Below are 22,529 nucleotides of genomic sequence, written 5' to 3' on the forward strand. Positions count from 1 at the left end.
AGATAGATGTGCATTTGAACCCTTAAACTAGGGGTGGCAAACTGGTCCTCAAGATCTACCAACAGTCTATGATTTCCAAATTACCTAGCTGGTGTGGTAGGTATTAAAATTTGACTTGGATGTGTTTTAAAATGTAAAATTGCAGTGTAAAAATGAAGCTGTCTGTCTTTTGTGCGCTACATACAAAAGCTTGTGATGAAGGGCCCACTTGAAGATGCAGCGATAGAGGCCCTTGTTTAGGTGTGTGGCTAAAGGTGTGTAGGTGTGTGGCTTAGGTGGCTTAGGGTGTGGTCAGCTGCCACAGTGGTATGGCTAACCATTAGAGAATGCATGGTCTGGGCCCCTTGATAAATATATATGTATATATATATATATATATATATATATATAAATGGACGAAAAAAGCAGGCACTCCAGGGGCTTGGTTTGATGCAAAAAAGATTTTTTGCATCAAACCAAGCCCCTGGAGTGCCTGCTTTTTTCGTCCATTTGTCTATTGTTTAGCACGGCACCAGGGCAGTTGCCGCAACAAGGAGAGTGCCAGTCCGTAGATCTACATTATATATATATATATATATATATATATATATATATATATATATATATATATATATATCAAATATTGCTAGTGTATGTATGGTAATATCGTAGATCAATAATGACAATGCACTGTAGATAATCCACCGTAGTCCCACAAGGAGGTGGGCCTCCAGGCAGTGGGGCCCATTGGGGGCTTTCCCTTGTACCTCTGTGGGACATTCCAAGCCTGTCTTTCACTGTTCATATTGACTTTTGAAAAAACTGTTGAAGCAGAGCTGCATATTCAGAGAGTGAATACATTTCCCCTTTGAATATATTGGGCAGGATGTAATGAAGTTCGAGTTCAGTGGACGTGTGGGATGTTGGCTAAATTGGATATTTTTTAAAGGGGCAATCATTTACAAGACAAATTCATGCCATGTAATTGATTACCCCTTTAAAATAGATGTACGACAAACTCGGACTTCACATACCCTCCAACATGACCCTCTCCATTAGGTACAACATGCTCTGTTCCTGGACTTATCTCTTAATTTATGATTGCCGTCACCTGTGTTGATCTAGCTCATCTACAAGAAAGGTGTGTCAACACAGGTGATGGCAATCATATAAGTAACAGGGAAGTCCAGAAACAGAGCATTTTGTACCTAATGGAATGGGTCATTTTGGAAGGTATGACATCATTACATCCCATTGAAACTAATAATGGCATTTTTTTTCATATGTACCCACCCAAAGGCAGGAATTTAAACTTAATAAACTGCTTTAAACTAACAAGTGGGTCATTTAAGATCTAAGGGATTTTGAAAGGCATAAGTGCCTTTTCTTTAATATTCAAATAATGTTGTTTAGTCTTTATCCTACCTTTTTTTTTGGCAATGACGCAACATTGTTTAATTGATCTGCAGCCAGTGTAATATTTCTAATTCCTGTTATATATTTTTCTTTAATCTGCAAAAGTTTTCAGAAAACTTAAAAAAGAAAATGTAGATTTCACATGAAGGAACATTAGTTTATTTTTATTTACACATACTGGGGTCTATTTATGAAGCAGTGAAATGAGTTGAGAAGTAGGCCAGTGGAGAAGTTGCCCATGGCAACCAAACGTTTATGAAGTACATTCTATAAAATTATACATATTGTAGCTGATTGGTTGCCATGGGCAACTTCTTACTTTCATGCCTATAATATGGACACATATGAGTGTTAGCTTTGTGCATTAGTAAAATGATCTTGTATTACTATTTAAGAATCACATTTTTACCTTATTCACTTCTTGTAAGTTCTACTGAGCTTAGGCAAGTCAGACACATATAAGAAGGCTCCAGCCTCAGGGCTGGGGATTTATGTAGCTTAGTGCAAGTGAGATCTGATGTGAAGACAGTCCCAATGTCCCTTTTCTCGTATGACATAAATAAGCGAAAGAGAGTGACAGGACTACAGAAAAAGAAAAAGTAATTAATTATGGATTCAAAAGTAATAGTAAGCAGAATTTTGGAGTGATGTTTCCTGCGGTTACATTTCACACCAAGCTGGTTTACTTGTAATAGTACAGTAGGAAATGTTTTCCCTACAGATTGATTGCTTATGAACACGACTTTCTTACCTCTTTGTCTTTGTCCATAGCTAAAAACGTAATGTTTATCGCCCTAGAGAAATTTTCCTTTACTTTGACTCTATTTTTCCCAGTAGTAGTAAAGCTGTGTAGAGCAAGTAGTTACTGTAAGAATATATGTTAATAAAAATAAAAAACAAGCTACAGAATAATTATGTAAGGCTGTTGTTTCCCACTTTTACATGCAGTGGAAAACTGGGCACATGTTCCAACAGCTCCCACTGCAAGGGAAGTGAGACAGCCTTAGGAGAGGAGGACCATATGCCACGGGACGTATGGGGGAGTGGTGAAGTTTTGAAGCAACCAGGTGCATGGGAACTGGGTTTGAGTATCAGTGCTGTTTGGGTGTGGTCATTGCTGTGTGATTGTGTGCACCCCCTAAACTATCAGACCCACTGTCTCACCAAACACATTATATTTTGTAAGAAAACTAGAAATATTGATTTATTGGTGACTGTATGGCAGACTAAGAGGGGCATTCAATCCCCGCCGCTATTTCTGACTGGGGCAGCGGCGCCTATTCAATGCTGTCTTGCCCAACAGCATTGAAGAGTCGGATCGACAAAATGGGCTCAAGCTGTCGGGCCCATTTTGCCGAGAACGACCTCCACAATCCACGGCCATTTACGCGGGCACGGCCCTTTTCACCAATCGGCATGCGGGTCATTGAATCCCGTGTGGCGATTTGTGGTTGAGCAAAACAAAAAAGGGCCAGGGTCACGGCTGTTGTGATGGATCGACAGTCGTGAATACCCCCTAAACAGCTTGTTGTCATCACACTGTCATGAGGATTCGCCTATTTTTATGTGTAAGCCTAGAGCTGTAGATCCATCTGCCCCATTGTTAATCTGGCCCTGGTCTATACTATATTTCTCTAGGGCAGTGATGGCTAACCTTGACACTCCAGCTGTTGTTGAACTACACATCCCAGCATACCCTACATCATTTTTAGCATGGCCAAAGAGCAAAACAAAAAAAATGCTATGATGTGTAGTTCAACAACAGCTGGAGTGTCAAGGTTAGCCATCACTGCTCTAGGGGGCTAAACATCACGTCTTTGCCACTTTACCACTAACTTATAGAGCGTGCAACCACAGATAATGATGTCCCTGATGTCTGCACTACCAGGAAGCCAAGCGTCTGTGCTTGCTGAATGGGTCAAATGCTAATTCTTCACAACCTGGAGAAGGGACAGGTAATGAGTGCGGCCAGAATGTATGCAGAAATGAGAGCCAGTGGGGGACAAACTGAGACCCAAAGCAATGTTCAATGATTTAGGAGATAGACAGGCAGGGACAGGCGTTAGATCTTAGTATTACACTATTCGCATGATACATGACCAATTCCTCTTGGATGTTTTTAATCTGTTGACTGCTATGTAATTGCATTGTATACTATTAGGTTGCACTTTTTGCCAATGTATCCTGAAATCCCATTTCCGGTTGCATTCCAGTTTCATCTCAATCCGCAACCAATGGGGAAGGTGTTGTATCTTGGAATTGGATATTTGACTGACTCTGAATTGGTCGCAAAGATGCAAATAAATGCAAAATAAGATGCAAATTACTGTAAATAAGGTCCTGTGCTGAGAGAAAGGGGAGCGCACACACATAAAACAAGACACGTAGACACTCAATTAACACATAGTAATAATAGCACATAAAGAACATTGTCAGAAAAGGCAACAGACTATATTCACACCTTAACCTTTTTAATTTCTTATTGAACCCCCCAAATTATTTTTTTTTTTACTTTTTTAAGTCCATAAAAAATCGATATAGGGGTAACAGGGAAACATTTTCTGCTTGTAGCATTCAGTAATAGCTTTTTTTCTAAGCAGAATGTATAAAAAATGGCAGCTGAATAGCACTTGCATTCCCTCTGCAGAATTCTGAGCATGCATCTGGAGGCAGTCACAATTTAAAAGGCCATAAAATGCCACAGGCATGTCTTTCAGATATAATAGCCCTGCCCGAGCCAGGAAGGAAGGGATGAAGTTCAAACGGGAATACTGTATACTGTATCTCATAACTGTACACCCAACTGTGGCTATGTGTGAACCACAGTGTTAAAGATTTCATGGCTTTCTGAGCTATCCCCAGAGCCAGGTACAATGATTACTTCCAGTCGGATTATGCTGTGAAGAGAAAACATTTATATTAGTCTAGTTTTAAAACTATTGCAGATCTTTGTAGAAGCCCAAGAAAGCAGAATAAATCCTCTTGTAAAATAGGATACTAATTCATGTTCTCACAATGGCCCTTATTCTGATCGGTGCGGATATTCCCGAATTCTTACGGTGCGGTCCGCACGCCACGGTGTGCTGCCGCGTGCGGCCATCGTCCGTAGAAACGCCCACGTGTCCTCCGCATTCGGACGGACTCACTCTTTAAGAACAGGGCGTGTTTACGGACGACATACAAACCATGCGTGTGCGGGAGAATCACTCCGATTCTGCACGGTATTACAGAGTATTACAGAGTATGCACGGGAATACCGCATCCGAACGGGAGGCAAGCGGTGCTTCCGCACGTAAGCGGTGTATTTACGCCAAACAACCCACTATTATGTCTATTCTGCAATACATCACATGACCCACTTATTCAATTACCTATCCTCATACAAAAATGCTTATTTGGAATTGGAATCAATTAGATGCCAATATATCCTTACAAGCATGCCTAACACATGCATTGCACACATTAACCCTTACAGCAATTGAAGTGCAATGGTTTCAATTAAAGCACTGACAAGCGTCCTATTAGTGAGTAATGAGTAAAGGAGTCGATTCTATTGGGTTCAGGTGTTAATGCTTGTAGTCATTAGGCGGTCCGTTCGCCTACCGCAGGAACGAGTGGTGTCCGCTAAGCAATACTAGCCTTTTGGACACCGCACATTTCTTCCCTTTTTGTTCGCGTGCATTCGGAGTGGTATCCGAATGCACGCCCCCCAACATAAGTGTACTCCCCCGTGTCCGCTCATGTTTCCGCCCCGTTTTGCCCACTTTGAAACTACGCCCATGTGTCATTCCGCATGACGCCCATAATACGCCCATATTTCCCGACTGATTGCGGTGAACAGTTTTGTACGGGATTTGCCCGAACAGGTACGGTGTCAAGGCGTGGCACATGCGCGTTGCGTTCTCCACGCATGCGCAGACGCCGTAAAGACGCGATCCGAAAGTATGCGGAAAAGTACGCGTCAATCAGAATAAGGGCCATTGAAAGGAAACATCGCTAATATACAGGATGTTTTTACCGAAAATAGAATTTTGTAACATGCACAAATACAGACTTAACAAAACACTTTTCTGAATATTGCATCACATGACCAAGTCTAAGAAAATGGTTGGCTGCTTACCTGTGAAGTTGCTCAGATGCACTATTCTCCCAGTATAATAAAGGGTAATAAACTACAATAAACTACTATAGGCAGGTTTACTGAGTGTTGAGTGATACAGAAAACAAATAAGAACAGATGGTTTGAAATCTATCCAGTTGATTATACAGTCTCATCTATAGTATACTGTTTATGGCAATCATGTCCAAACTATGGCCCTCCAGTTGTTGTGAAACTGCAAGTCCCATCATGCCTTGCCACAGTTTTGCTATTAGGGAATGCTAAAACTATGGCAAGGCATGCTGGGATGTGTAGTTTTACAACAGCTGGAGGGCCATAGTTTGAATATGCCTGGTTTATGGGATACTGTTAACAGTAATCCTTGGAACAGTGTAACTATGATGCAGCGGATATAGGTATCGGGTCTTTATGTGAATATTCTGCATATTATGACCAGAAATGCTTTCATTTTGTCCGTAACACAAGTACAACATGCTGCATATTTCCTTTTGTATAATGCATCAAGGGGTTTAACAAAGTCCAGAAGGGAAAACATTCTTCAAAGGAAGAAAATTACTAGAACACAAGGACATGTGCTGAAACTGGAGGTAGGTACAGGTAAGGAAAATGACAGTACTTCACAGAAATGGTAATGGATGTGTGGAATAGCCTCCCATCTAAGGTGGTTGAGGCTACGACAATAGAACATTTTACACATGCTTGGAATAGGAATATCAATATACTTACTAAGAACTAAGCATCAAAAAGGGTTGAGGTTACCTAAAGGTTAAAACTAGAAGTGCCAAGTGGTTCTTATCTGCCATCAAATTCTTTGTTTCCATGTGACACTAACAATCTATGCTAATTTCCCAAATGTCTCCTCTTGCCATATCCTTTTCTACAGTCTTTTGTAGACACATTTAATGGCCAATAGTGATTATTATGGTACAGGGTTACATGCGGTATGGGTGGTGTAATGGTTAGCATTACTGCCTCACAGCGCTGAGGTCATGGGTTCTATTCTCACCATGGCCCTAACTGTGCAGAGTTTGTATATTCTCCCCATACTTGCATGGGTTTCCTCCGGGTGCTCCAGCCCCCTACTCACTTCCTCATAGAAGATAATTAAATTGATCTATTTTTGACAAACCCATGCTGTGCCTTACTTATCGCTTTCTCCTGTTCTAAGAAATTTTGGATACTATCTCTTATTATTTCGTCTAATATTTTCCCCACAATGGATGTATGGCTGACCGGTCTATTATTTTCAGGGTTAGTTTTACTACCTTTCTTCCATATTGGTACTACGTAAGCTATGTGCCAGTCCCTTGGTACCGTCCCTGAGTTTATGAATTCCTCGAATATCAGATATAATGGTAGTGCTATATGACAGAACTCAATTATTTTAGTATCCTAGGGTGTATTTCGTCCTGGCCAGGAGATGTGTTACTATTTATGTTCTGTAATCTATTTTTGACTATTTCCTCACTCAAACATACAGTTTGGGAGCAATTAAGAGTCGACTTTTTGACCCTGTCAACCTATAACATATATGCCATATGGGGTTGAGCTACTGACTGTCTATCTAAAACCTGTAGATATATTATACCACATCCCACAGAGCCAGACAGAGTATGGTCTTATTTTGGATATGTTTTTTAGATGCAATGTAACAAGATTTTGAGACAGATTGAATTGCGGAACCAAGGACAGTACAGAGTCAAGGATGACACTTAGGTGGAGATTCTCTAAGCGAAAAATGCGGTAAAAACCCTGTTATCGGGGTTTTTACCGCATTTTGGGATGCTGTAAGCATCCCCCACCGGGTTACTGCGGCGGGGGGCATCGCCAGAAAAATCTGGCGATGCCCCATAGAAGTCAATGGGCTTCTACCGCAACCCTCCGCCGCCCCGCGCCGACCCCCCGCTGCCCCGCATCGCCCCCTCCCCCCTCACCTGTGTCCGGGCAGCACAGAGCTGTGCTGCCCGGACCTGTGACCTCCTCCCTGCAGTGATCCTCTTCCGGGTGCAGGGAGGAGGAGAGCCCGGCGCAGCAGCAGCAGCGCCGGACGTGGGAGAGAGGGGGGAGCCGCCGGGACCTGCTGGGACCCAGCGACTCTCACCGCAAAGGACAGCTCTTAACGCAAGAGCTGTCCTTTGCCTTAATTATCGCATATGTTATAACATATGCGATAATTAAATATGCGATGGGCGGCGAAGGGGGGCGGAGATTCTTAGAGAATCTCCCCCACAGTCAGAAAACTTGTAGGGTAGGATTGTTGCGTTCTCAACAGTTGTAGAGCTATCAGCTTAATATATACTATTGGTTTGTGGAAATATACTTAATTCTGTTTTGGAAATATTAAGTTTCAGGTGGTGAGATGACATCCAAGATGAAGTAGCAGAAATGCATTTAGTGATAGATGCTTACAAAAATACAATCTAACAATATCAATGGACAAATCTTTCAACTAGCATTAGGTTATGTCAAATACACAATGTAATTAGTAGCGCTTGATAAATAGGCACTTTGGATGTAAACAATACTGTAGTTTACCAGTGAAATCAAACAGAAATGTCATTTTGGAAAGAATGACTGTATTCCACGTTCTAAAACCATGCTGTGCAACAGCCATTGCCTGCAATGTAAGCATTTCAGAATGCATGTACAGTTCTTTGTATTAGGACATTTGGCTCAGCTGCAAGCCCCCTGTGGTCACTCTTGCACAGCATGGATACCTGCCCACTTGTTCATTAGTCAACATGTCAAACTAATTGGTCAACAAATGCTTTGTGTTTTGTTTCCCCTGTCTTTTCAAACCTCATCTTTAATTGGTATTTATTCAACAACCTTTTGTGTACAAACAAAAACGTTAAAAGCTGAAATTGTATTCATTTTACACAGTGTCTCCTCGCCCCCATTTCTAATTATTTCTAATTGGCAGGATACCTTTAGTGTGGAACACAGCCAATACTGAATTTAAGTGTATTTACACTTTCGATAATTCATGGCACTGTTGTCTTCTCTTCCAGAATATCTGTACGAATACTGAATTTGGGATTGTTCTCACAGATTCCATAGATAGTGGGTCACCAAATAGGAGGGCGGCTTGGCCATGATGACAAGGTTTTCTGTAAATTGCTTATTTACATCACTTCAAATTCACAGTATTGCAGTGTTAAAGCCTTGCATAATCATGGCACCCTGCCTTCCATGCAGCTGTACCGTAACCCAGGATCTCCCCTCTAGTCCAAAAAGCACTAGTAGTCATGATGTAGGCGATGCCGAAACATGGTTTTAAAAATGTCTGCACAACATGCTCTTGGTGATAAAACTTTTATACAGACAGGAACAATAGTGTTCCATTTGCTTTTTCCATCCTTATTAAGAGTATTTATATTCTTTCCTGTATAGGTTTCCTCCATCCCACACAGTGACATGTAGACGAAGCCAGCGTGGGAACAAGCACTCTACTCCGAAAGCCAGTTTGAAAGTTGGGGTGTCAGATTGCACTTTACTTCCTCTGAATGTCACATCTCTACATCTGGGTGGGATGGTGCAAACCTAAAGAGTGCTGGGTGCCAAATAATGCTCTATTTTATCTGATTTCTATGCAGTGCTATATTTATAATTTAACAGCAGTATGGATGGTGTAATGGTTAGCATTACTGCCTCACAGCACTGAGGTCATGGGTTTTATTCCCACCATGGCCCCTAACTGTGCAGAGTTTGTATATTCTCCCCGTACTTGCGTGGGTTTTCTCCGGGTATTCTGGTTTCCTTCCACATTCCAAAAATATACTGGCAGGCTAATTGGCTCCCAACAAAAATTAACCCTAGAATGTCTGTGTGCATGTATATGTGGTAGGGAATATAGATGGTAAGCTCCATTGGGGCAGGGACTGATGTGAATGTTCAAATATTCTCTGTAAAGCGCTGCGGAATATGTATGCGCTATATAAGAAACTGTTAATAAATAAATAAATAAATTAGAAGATAAAAATGGTCCCAAAAGTGGATTAAATGATTACTCTCTTGATATATTATTATTATTATAATAAGTAATTTTAAATGGCATCATAAGGGGCCCACAACCCTATGCAAAGTAAAAAAACAGTAACAGTATGAACAAACCAAGAAGTTTCCTACAGTATAGAACAGCAGGGTGGCGGACCCCAAGGGTTAGGCTCCATTGGAAGAAGATATGTGCGCTATGGAAATGTACAAGTGAGAATTCTGCATTTATTTAGAGATTATGTTAACAATAATCATTAGTAGTAGTATTATTGGCATGTATTTCCAGGTGCAAAAAATAATTGTTTATTTGTTGTTAAGACCACAATTTATTCTGACTGACCAATATTCATTCAAATTATTGAAAGTCAGGAAAACAGGAGCAGAACAGAACAGAACTTTACTACACTGTGGAAATAATGGTGGCAGGTCTGTAATTAATATATATGTAGTCTCCCAAACCTGCCGGCACTCAAGATAATGCTTCCAGCTGGCCCCGAACATAGTGTAATTCAGATATCCAATGGAAATAACGGCACTCCAGAGGCAGAATGATTAATTAAATAAACAATGAATGCATTGATTTATCATTCTGCCTCTGGAGTGCCGCTATTTCCATTGGATCTCTCTCTCTCTCTCTCTCTCTCTCTATACATATGTGTATGTATGTATGTTTGTATGTATGTATGTACGTATGTATGTATGTATGTACGTATGTATGTATGTATGTATGCATGCATGTATGTATGTGTCTGTGCATGTGTGTTAAGTATATAAAACATCTTACCTTAACCTAACAACAGAAGGGGTCTATTCCAAAGCGCACTCATACACAGTAAACACCAGCACAACATCTTGGGATCCTCTGTTCAGCATCTCTCTGCCTGCCAGTTTCTTTCAGTCTTTGCTATCTGGATTTGTCTCAGAAATAGCCACCCACTTAACAGCAGAGATCCTCATTTCGTGCTGGTTGCCATAGTTTATAGCACCCCTCCCCCACTCACTAAATACAGCAAAACTTGCTATTATCCTTACCATCATCCAAATCAGCACACCGTCACCAATATAGAGAATTACAGCTCAAGCGAACTTTGTATGTCTGTGTGTGTCTGTGTGTGTGTGTGTCTATGTGTGTGCGTGTGTGTGTGTGTGTGTGCGTGCTGCTACATACGCATCTGCATCAACAGATGTACAGATAGATGTATAGTTGTGAGATGCTTTTTTCCATGGTACTCACTGGCAATCCTCTAATACAACTTTCCATTTTTAGAATTAGTTCCAGAAACAGCAAGAAATCAGGGAAATCGTTTCAGAAATGAATAAAACAAGTGCCGAAACCTACTATAAATCCTGGGTAAACTTTATATGAGTACTTGTACCTTGAAAACAAGAACTGGACATGAGATAGATGACAGTAAATCAAATATTAGGTCTCATAACCCTCACATCGCTAACTGCAATACTAGTGTTACTGGTGCTCTGACCTAGGATTCATACAAAGGTACAATGTACAGTACCATGCTTGCAAAACTGAATGGGAGAAGGGTTAAAAATGATTTAATGACATTGGTTAAGTCACATGCCGTTTGAATGTGATGTTCATACAGATTTGCTTGATTTGCTTTTCATTGCTAAAATGTAAAACTGTAAACACATCATACACATAACTCTCGAGACACAACAATTGGGACAGTAGCATAGGAACATCACAGTGGAGATATGGCCAACTAGTGACAATGCAGTGATCACACCCAGATGGTGTGTCTAGCCTTTTTGAAGCATTTGGTTGCCCCCTCTCATAACTTTTTGACCACGAATCCTGCTCCGACTGTAGCTTTCTGACCCAGGGAACAAAGTTGTGCTTACCAAAACAGCAAGATATAGCCCTTAAATCTCGATGTTGGGAGATATTCAAACACCTACATCCTGGGTATTGCTGTAGCAGCCATCTGAGGGCGGGATGCTCTAACCCAGAAATGCGGTAAAAACCCTGTTATCTGGGTTTTTACTGCATTTCTATATTCTCTAACCCCCCTCCGCAGTGTCAGCACTGCGGAGGGAATCGCCAGCAAAAGATAAGCCTATGGGCTTCTTACCGCAGCGCTGTGTGAGGGATCCATCACAGATCTCTCCCAGCATGCCCTGCGGCTGGCTCCGGCGCTCTGCGCATGTGCAGACCGTCTCCCGGTCTTATCGCAAGGGCTGTCCCTTGCGTTAATGATCATCTGAAAGGGTTAATGTTTAAGGATAGGCAATAGGACCCAGTCTGCAGGGTGCCTGAAGTGCTACTGCACATGCAGGATGCTGCCATCTTTACTTTTAAACAGTCATATTACTACAGATACAAAGTAACGTGCAGACCGTAGCCCCTAGAAGTTAGTACTTATATACGTGCTATTACCATGTTGATACCATCTCTGTTACCGTCTGCATTACCACTGTGTACTGTTACTGTGCACTGTACCTTACACTGCACCTGCTGTTTACCAATGAATCCAGCATCTTAGGTAATAACTCTCTCTGTGTCCTAGCAGTCACTTTTACTTCTGCTGTGCACCTATATATAATATGGTGTATATGTATACATACACACACACACACACACACATATATATAGATATATATATCTATATATATATATATATATATATATATATATATATATATATATATATATATATATATATATAGTACACTTACCCCCCCATAGAAGAATGAAGACCGGCACTCAGTCTGAGTGGTACTCTGCTGCGTGGTCATATGACACTAGGGGGAGTGGCTACATGACAAAACTTTTGAACACGATGACATTTCTGTTTGGGCTTGTACATTGCATCCTGCAAACAAAGTTTAGGAGCCAGATAAACTACAACCAGGAATATTGCACGCCGAAGGCATGCTGCCAAAATTTACACAGTAATGCCTATTACGCGTCACACACCAAATACATATTACCCATGCCATACTGCCCGTTACACATTATGCCCCACACCATATTGCTCATTGCTGCACAACTGAAGACCATTACTAATATGCCCCCACAGTGCCAGATATGCCCCCACAGTGCCACACATATGCCCCCAGTGCCAGATATCATATGCCCCACAGTGCCAGATATCATATGCCCCCACAGTGTACCCACGTATGCCCCCAGTGCCAGATATGCCCCAACAGTGCCACACATATGCCCCCACAGTGCTAGGTATGCCCCCAGTGCCAGATATGCTCCCACAGTGCCACACATAAATGCCCCCACAGTTCCAGAACAAGCCAGCAGCAGCACAACTCACCCTCCGTGTCTGACTCCTGCGGAGCTGCCTGTGTCCGGGTCTCCGAGGTCTCCTCTCCCCCTCCAGTCCCCCGCTGCTGCCTGCTTCTGCTTCCCTTCAGAGGGGAGGGGAGTGCATCGCGCATCTCTCCTTGCCCGGCTTCCCTGTGTCCCTGACTGTGTGACTGGGCGGTCAGCCAATCATATCTCATAGGCTGGCTCCTGATTGGCTGCCAGCCAAGGAGCTCTGATTGGCTGACAGCCCAGTCACAGTGACACAGGGAGGGGAAGGAGAGACGCGCGATGCGCTTCCCTCCCCTCCGAAGGGAATCAGTGGTGGCTGGGCGGCGGAGGCCCCACCCCGCCAATTACATATGCGCGCATGCGCAGTAAGCATTTGGGGGGTATTTGTTATGGCGGCACGGAGTACCAGCACAATATGTTTTACCAATACGCTGATATCCACATATCTTCTCACTCGCTTCTCTACATCTCAGCAGCATTGTGTACTAAGAATTGTGCTGCTAATTTTTACTTGTGCTCTGTTTTAGTTCTTCTGTTAACAGTTAATCAGGCGTGACATTTTTGTCTTTTTTGGAAAGCAGCAGTTTGTCCCAAACAGCATACTTCCGATGTGGTTTTAAACAAATAGGAGAATAATGAATGTCACATATGCATTTTGAAATCATTTCCTATTGATGGTTGTTTCAATAACATACAAATTATCCTTCCAGCTAATTTTTTAGTATCCAGGTAAAACAACTAATAACAAGAAACACATTTCTAGCAGTGGGAATAATGCTACAAAGTGAAATAAATACTTAATGATACTTAATGATAATGGCTTCAGTGCTTTAATGTAAAACATTGCGGGAGGTTTTATGGGTTTCAGACAATTACATTAGTACTGCACTAAAAGTATTTTTAGATAATATAACAATTATACTAAATGCTTTTTTAGAACAATGATGATATTTTAACTAAAGGTGTTCCATTTTCTTATGAGAAGAGTTTTCCTGGTTGCATTGCACTGAATGTAATACAGATGTATTAAAACAAAATTAACAAATTTAAAGATATGATGGTATATATACCGTAATATAAATGTTTTACTATTTTGTAATACATGTGGGATATTGGGCTGATAGTTTTATTTTACTACAGATTTATCCAATACTGTAAATTAGAATGATGTGTAAAGGCAAGGGCGTAACTACCATAGGTGCAAGGAGTGCAGCTGCTATGGGGCCCAGAGCTGAAGGGGGCCCATCTTTACTGTCTAAGTAATATGTTTTACATACATTTATCATCATCATTGTTGGGATTGATTTGTATATCTAGGTAAAACACTGAACATCTCCTCTGTACTGCAGAGCATTACATCTATTGTGTGGGATTGATTTGTATATCTAGGTAAAACACTGAATATCTCCTCTGTGTAATTCACAACAGTACCTAGCCTGTGTGTAGAGAGGATTTTTTTTTTATTCTAAGTGATATATAGTATCCTGGAATGCAAGTTTTGTTTTTCTATGCCACTTTTATTGCTATGTGTTGTAGGGGGTGGGGACTGAGTGAGTGGATTCCAATTATTGGGAATTGGGAACTCATGCATTGTTAGAGTACTTGAGTAGTCATTGCATACTGCTGTGGCCGGATAGGCTGTGGCCAGAATTAATCTGTGGGCCTAGATTGAAATGGGCCGTTATTAAAGTGGGAAAACTGATTCATAACTACAGCGTTATACCAGCGTTACACCAAAGTGAAACTGAAGGACAAAACAACAACTGAGAAAATCAAAGTCTGCTTTGAGTGAGTTAAATTCATTCACACAACATACTACTCCTGGCTGCTTAATCTGGCAATTCAACCATAATATCATTTTACATCTGCAATCAACTTTTACTATCACTGTTAAAGCTTGTACTTGCACTGTCAGTTTTGAAAATGACCAGCTGTAACTCTAATGACCTCACCTCTCCTGCGTTTCCATTGATAGTAGGTGTCCCCCAACATTTTATTCTTGGCCCTCTTCTTCTCTTTCTCTATACGTCCTCTCTGGGTGAGCTTATGTGCTCACTCGACTTCCACTATCACATCTATGCTGATAACACTGAAATCTACCTCTCCTCTCCTGATCTCTCTCCCTCTATCCTCACTCATATCTCCAACTGTCTCTCTGCTGTCTACTCTTGGATGACCCAGCGCTTTTTTAGACTTAAAATATCAAAGACTAAGCTGACCCCTTCCAACCCTTCTGCATAAAACCTGACCATCTCTCATCCTAACCTACTGTTTATGCTCACTTCTTTCCCTTCTTTGTCACCTCTATCTGTCTAACCCTCCCCTTTAGAATGTAAGCTCTCACGAGCAGGGCCCTCTCTCCTCATGTGCCTTTCTTAGAATATATAAACCACTGCCACCCTGATGATTGCTTCAGTGTCCTGTCCCCTGATTAAACTATCTGTATTAACCATGTACTTGTCCTAAACTGTCTTGTACTGTAATTTGTTTGTTTGATTATAACTATGCTCTGTAAAGCGCTGCGTAATTTTTGTGCGCTATATAAGAAACTTTTGCTATGGGGCCTATGAATATCTAGGTATGCCACTAAAGGGTACTGTTAAAATGAATCGGAGATGTAGCTGTTTAAATAGAACTTGCCATATGATTCATTGTAAGGTTTTGGCAAAAAGAAATACTGTACCAACTTTTTGTGTATTTAGCCTTATTTTTATTTTTACTTTTGGCTTATAAACAGATAAATCTTTATATTATTTATTTATTTATTAACAGTTTCTGATATAGCGCACACAGATTCCGCAGCACTTTACAGAGAATATTTGAACAGTCACATCAGTCCCTGCCCCAGTGGAGCTTACACTCTATATTCCCTACCACACATGTACAAGCACACGGGATACGGTCATATTGTCTACAGCATTTAGGTCTACAAGCATTAGGTCTACACCACTAGGTCGACCTGCATTTAGGTAGACATGCATTTAGGTCGACATGACTGAAGGCCGACATGACTTAGGTCGACAGGGTCATTAGGTCGACAGGGTCATTAGGTCGACTTTTATAAGGTCGACATTGTCATTAGGTCGACAGGCAAAAGGTCGACATGGGGTCATTTGACTGTTTTATGGGACCACATGTGCCGACAGGCGGTATTTCATGCCCTACCATCCACTAGGGCATGGTGGGAGAATAAAATAGTGTGCCCGAAGGGGACGCAGTGCTATGTTAACTGTGTCGACGCTTGAAAAAAAAAACATGTTGACTTTTTCACTGTCGACCTTATACCTGTCGACCTAATGACCCTGTCGACCTAACACCTGTCTACCTAATGACCATGTCGACCTAACCCATGCCGACCTTTAGTCAGGTCGACATAAATGACGAATGATCTAATTCCCATGACCTGTGAGGCAGTAATGCTAACCATTACACCATCGGTACTGCCCCAATGTTCCCGTTACGCAACATTGCTCGCATCAGGCCCTTTCTCTCACAGAGTGCAACTAAGCTGATCATCCACTCATTGGTCATCTCGCGGCTCGACTACTGCAATGTTCTCCTCATCGGCCTCGCTCAATCCCAACTGGCTCCTCTCCAATCTGTCCTCAATGCTGCAGCCAGGCTTATCTTCCTCTCCCGCCGCTCTAACTCTGCTACTCCCCTTCAACAAAATCTGCACTGGCTCCCATTCCCCTACAGAATCCTCTTCAAACACCTCACACTCACATACAGGGCCATCTCTAATTCCATTGCTCCATATTTCTCTAACCTCATCTCCATTCATACACCCTCCCGCCCTCTACGGTCGGCTGACGACTGTCGTCTCTCCTCCACCCTGATCACTGCTTCCCATGCTAGAGTACAGGACTTTGCCCGTGCTGCACCCCTTCAGTGGAACGCACTCCCTCGCTCCATTAGACTCTCCCTGACCTTGCAAAGCTTCAAACGTGCACTGAAAACTCACCTATTCATCAAAGCGTACCCCTCCACTGCATAAACCAGCTGGTTCTCCGACCCCTTGCCTGTTTACATCCTGCTATCTAACCACCACCCGCTTGCTTGCACCTCTTGTAATCTGTCTGTCTCCCCTTCCTACTAGATTGTAAGCTCCTCCGAGTAGGGCCCTCTTCCCTCCTGTTGTCAAAGCCCACTTCTCTTCACATGTCACTCACAGCTCTCCTATACTCCAACACTCAGTGACCATCTTTGTCCGCATACTCATCTCCATCATTGGCATCTAGCCTCTAGTTTTGAACTATGGCGCTCTTTATTTGTACTGTATTTTTGTTATTTATACAATGTTATGCCAAGCTTTGTCTCCCTGTACTGTTCCTTTGTACGGCGCTGCGAAACCCTTGTGGAGCCTTATAAATAAAATTATAATAATAATAATGCAATACAACATGAATTTATTAGCCACTCTTCTTTGCATAGTTGTTTAAAAGTATCATTATATAATATTACATTCTATTTTATATGTTACAGTTATATAATATAACAATAACAGTCACTATTGATTTTGATTTCCCCTGACAAGAACTTTTCATATAACCTGTACGCATTAGGATGAGCAGTTATAATCAGGCTCACAGAACAATTTATTAAAGGGTGAAAATCTTTTTTTTTTTTAAAGCACTGCACTCCAGAAAACACACCATAGTCCTGTGCAGTAAAATGTATGTAACATGTATGATGTATAATTCAAGTGCACATTCTGATCCCTAGAGTAGGGAGTGGGCTACCCCTGTGGGTCAGTCTAATGCCCCCCCCCACACACACACAGTGCGATGGGTGCAGCGTGCTGAGGGATCTAGTTAAGCATAGATTGCTCAGCACACAGTGTTGCACCATCAATGTGCCACCTGTCACGGACAGTGTTCTCTGTTGAGTGAACACAAGTGATGACTAGATTTATACTGCGTTCAGTATAAATCTAGTCATGCGATAGCGATGCTCTAGTTAGATCGCTTAGAAATGGGTCTGTATTCCCCCGTGTGTATAACCTTTAAGCCTGCTCGAAAGTGTATCTCAGTAGAAACTGGAGAAAGAAGGAAGGTTTCATCAAAAAAAGTAAGATACTGGCCTTATTATTTTTCCAAGTTCCATTCAATACACAATATATACAATGGGCAGTATGTAATACAGCCGGGTAGGCGGTTACACGGCGGGGATCGCCGAAAACAACTGTACCTTGCCATTTAACCCCTGCGCCAGTGGCTCAACGTATTCAATGTTCTGGCGGAACCTTCGCTGTCAGATGACAGTGAGGATCCCCCACACAGCGAGGCTAGTGGCTAATGCAGGGAGCTCTCTGCATTTAGCCACGAGACTCGCTGATTTGTCAGTTGCACATCGCTGTAAAAACCCAGCAAGGTGGAAATGGCGTGTGCAGGGGGGTCAGTTGAATACTGACCGTGGGAGCTGTGACAGCGAGCAGGCAAATAACTATATTATATACACTGTGCAAACTTACTAGGCTGTAATATGCTATCAGTAAAAGCAAACTTCTATCTGACATATGACAAATTCATGCCCCCCCCCCCCCCCCCATCCTGCGCTCTTAACAGCTTCAGGACACCCACTGATCTGTGAAAAGCCTATTCTGTGAACTGTTAAATGAATGAAAACTGATAGAATAAAGAGAATGAAAAAAGAACACTCACTTCAGTTCTAATACAAATGTATAGCCTTAACATAACCGCTCATATTCCAATTCAGAAAATGTATTTTATTCCTTTACTGCTTATCTCTATAATTATTTTTTTTTTATATTTAAATTAACTTCCCTTCCTCATGGTTTTCCTCAGGTCTAATTTTCTAATTTAATAATGGATGTCACATAATCTATCCCTGCTTGTCTTGTGGGTGTCATTATTCCTCATATTCATCATTTGCAATCTATCATATGACATTTTCAGAAGAAGACTGATAAATACTACAATATAGAAGCTTATTAGGTATATAATATGATTTGCCGTACAGATAAAGTATGCCTGCTCTGCAACAGCGCCAGCACAGACCTGATCACGGAGGTAAATTTCAATATCCTGTACAGCTGAGCATATGCGTATAATACAGATGGTTTAAATATCTCACACATTTTTTATTTGGTAGCTCATTTAAATGGACCCCGCAGTTCACATAAATATATATCCAACCCATTGACAACAAGCAAGTTACACAGAAACTAGGGATACATTGTAAGCCTAAACACCAGTAATTCTTTGGATCTGATACCTATGGTAGTCTCTCTGAGAAACAAGGCATATGGCGTGCTACAAGTTACTGGTACCTAGTAGCGGCTCCTACCTGATTGTAGGAGGGGCCTGCCGCAATGCTGCCACACCCCCCGCCACTACTCCTTGCCATATTCCAGGTGTCTGGACAATGTAGATGGCAGGCACTGAGACTGGCGCATGCTCAGTATCAGCCTTGGAACTACACTTCTATAGGCTTCGTTAGCTGCAGCTGATAGCAGCCAAATCACGATCCCGGCGACTGTAAAATGCAGATGACAGGCCCAGGTGCATGTGCTGTATCGGCCTAGGTACTGCACATGCGCATACCCCAGGTTCTATGGGCTGCAGCTGAAGCAAAAAAGCCAAAGAGGCAGCACAGAAGGAGGGAATACCTCTCAATGGGACTGTCTTGTGTGACTGGCAGGTCGGTCTTTCAATAGGAAGTCACTGTCAGTCACAGTGAAGCCAGTGCAGTCTCACAGGAGACCCCACATCATTTTTTCTAACTCTTTCTTAAATTTTCATAACAGAAGCATGCATGGATCTCACTGATCTGTGCATGCTTCTGTCAAACACGAGACTGGTCTGTTTTTTTTTAATGTTTGGTAATGTTTTAGGAGCGAGTTTACAACTAACACTCTATTACATTGGCAGAGTAGTATGTGTGCAATGGCAAAATCTGGTTGCGAGTTTTGCCATTGTGAGTTTTGAAATTGTAGTAAACATGCAAGGCTTACCTGAGCCTCTGTGTGGCCACAGCCGCACGCTGCCTGGTTGACAGCTGGACTGCATTTGTGGAAGGCACCCAAGTGTTTTCTGGGAGTGCCATGAGAAAATGCAGAAAAATGCAGACTGGCCCAGCCGTTAGGAGGGAGGGCCGCTGATGTCAGCAGCCGCCCCGATCTTGCAGGACCCTTGCAGCGCTAGACTTACACCTGTCACGACATGTGACTAGTAGAAAATGATATTTTGTCACAAAACAAGTTTACACTATTTTACATGCACAGTATATTAGTGACAGCATAAATAGACCACACTGAATATTCATATTAGTATCTGCCAAAATGTAGCTAGCATACTTCTACATCTAATTGGTTTGTGGAATGCGGCTTCATGCCTATTAATGCACTGGATGCCTAATCCCACTAATATAAAGAATAAATGTGTGTTCTTGTCGTAAAACCAAAATTATCAGCAACTGGTGTAAGTTGGTCCCAGTTGCCCGGAGGCAGGATAAATACTGGTGGCCCTCCCCCAGATACATATATAAAAGGACAATCCAGAAAATATTTCTACCTTGCTACATTACATAACATTTATTTACATTGTCAGTTATTTGAAACAATTACATTGCTTAGCAGTCATTCCCCAGATCAGAACCTGTGACCATTTCCCTGGACGCAGACACCTTACTAAAAGAGCTATTTGTTCTGCACAGTAAATGTACAGATTCTGACTATGCATAATTGTTAGATTAAAATCACTACTATTAGGCAGAGCTACAGTATGTAGTGTAGTGACTTCATATAGATAGAATTTGCATGCTTCCAATGCAGGAACAAAGAGCTCAATCAATAAGGTATCTACCTCAATGAATACCTCTTTCACATTGCAAATGCCAGGTTGCCCCTAGATTTGGACCTGCTTCTAGGACACGAGCAAACCAGCATTTGCGAAAAATCATGCCCTGTCAGCATCTGGCATACCGACGGGCACTGACGTTAGGCGGGGACGAGGCGGAGCAGCGGCTCGACGTGCAGGGCGGGGGAGGAGTAGGAGGCAGCACTGATGCTGCTGCCTCCTCCATAGAAGTGAATGGGATTGAGTTGCTCGACCTGGGGTTCCCATTCACACTGCCCAGCAGCCTGGTTCCGACCCGTGTAGAACACTGCTTTGATTGCTGTGTTGCTGGACCTGGTTTATTGAAAATGGCCCTTTCGTTCTGCACGCTCACCCGGGTGGACTCCGGGTTTTAGCCCAGTCCACCCGGGTGAGCGTGCAGTACGAAAAGGCCATTTTCAATACCCCGGGTCCAGCAACCCGGCAATCCAACATGGGGTAAAAGCAGTGCGGTGTGAAAGGGGTATAAGACACACACAGATTCGAATACAGGGTGTGGCACTTGCAAAAATTATGTTTAGAATAAAATGAGTTTGACGTGTATTTTCCTTGGAGTCGGCCACAGAAGCGATAAACAGCTTTCAATTAAATGTTTCAAACTTGCAGGGAAGGAGAGGTGCCCCCTAGGATGCAGGAGCCCGGCAGCATATGACTCCATTGTCATATGACTCCATTGCCTCCCAGAGATACTACACCTGAGTTTATCTGTAGGTCTCGGCAGATCTTTTTGCTAAACCTTCTACATAAATGATGGTTGTTCTGTCAAGTTATACTTGACTCTCACTTTAGCAACACTAATGAGGCCAAATGCTCATTAGCATCTAGTTTATAGAAATATGCACTGATCGTTTACTCTTAGTTTGATTCCAAGCGTTATTAAGTTAATTAAGCATTAACACACTGGAAGTGACAACGCGAGGACAGATGTAAAGGAGAAATGATATATTGACAAGTAGAGCTGACAGTAAATACAAGCAGGTTTGATTTAAAAAAAAAAATGCCAGTATGTAGAACAGTGGTATAGCATAATCTACCAGCAGATTAGAATTCTGTGATGTGTGTGGAGCTTCTTATGTTACTTTAGCACTGTAGCTGTCAGCAGTTCCTCCCCATTTTCTAGTTGATATCAGGACACCAGGATGCAAGATGTGGCTTTGTATAAATCACATTTACATAATCCAGCTGTATTCCCTTGAGTACATCCCTTTAAAGCAAGTATTCTTTAGCACTTTTGCTTCCATCTGTGAAATGTAAATCTGCTTCAATGGATCTGCGCAGTTTGTAAGTGATGCGCCAGCATCTGCTATGCCCACAAAGTAACAAAGAGGCAGGACGGGCTCTTGTGTGCACTCAGTGGTGAAGGTAAAGTGGTGCTAGATAATATGATAAAACATATAGAACTAAAGTTCTTAACAAAGGGGCCCATTTGTGTTTGGTAGATAAGCGTATGTGTATCCTTGTAATACATTATGCAGTTTTGCCGGTGAAATATTAAATGCTTATGCAGTGTCTTGGCCAATGAGTAGTTTGACCTGGTAGGTATCAAGCAAAGTTACAGCTTCAGTGTTCAAATATTGCAAGGTACAGGTAATGCAGTCTTATGACGGTGTCACCTAGCTATGAAAAGCTGCTGCCATTAGTTATTTATTTATTAACAGTTTCTTATATAGCGCACACATATTCCGCAGCGTATAGTTGAACATTCACATCAGTGCTCCGTCTCTGCCATCATTGGCAAGTGTGTATGCCTTTGCTGATGCTGGCTACCCCACAGGTGATGTCACTAGGCATACACATGTGCATGGGCAAACTCCGACCATGGGGGGTGGGGCGAATTCAAATCCTGAATCGGCCCTTGACTTCTATTCTG

The 22,529-nt window shown here is 42.1% G+C and overlaps 1 protein-coding gene across 2 annotated transcripts in view; it reads right to left on the reverse strand.

The window, feature by feature from the left end:
* The window catches only part of MID1 (midline 1), a 352,642-nt gene that overhangs the window by 257,079 nt on the left and 73,034 nt on the right, over nucleotides 1-22,529 (reverse strand). Inside the window, exon 1 of one of the 2 annotated variants that reach the window (XM_083172596.1) lies at nucleotides 10,296-10,422. The exons of the other annotated variant lie outside the window; for it this stretch is intronic. The gene's annotated coding sequence lies outside the window, so the exon portion shown is untranslated. Of the gene's footprint in view, nucleotides 1-10,295; nucleotides 10,423-22,529 lie in introns of those variants that run through there. 2 annotated transcript variants of the gene reach the window in all.

This window comes from Crinia signifera, chromosome 2, assembly GCF_055691185.1.
Source record: "Crinia signifera chromosome 2, ASM5569118v1, whole genome shotgun sequence".
NCBI classification, from domain to species: Eukaryota; Metazoa; Chordata; class Amphibia; order Anura; family Myobatrachidae; genus Crinia; species Crinia signifera.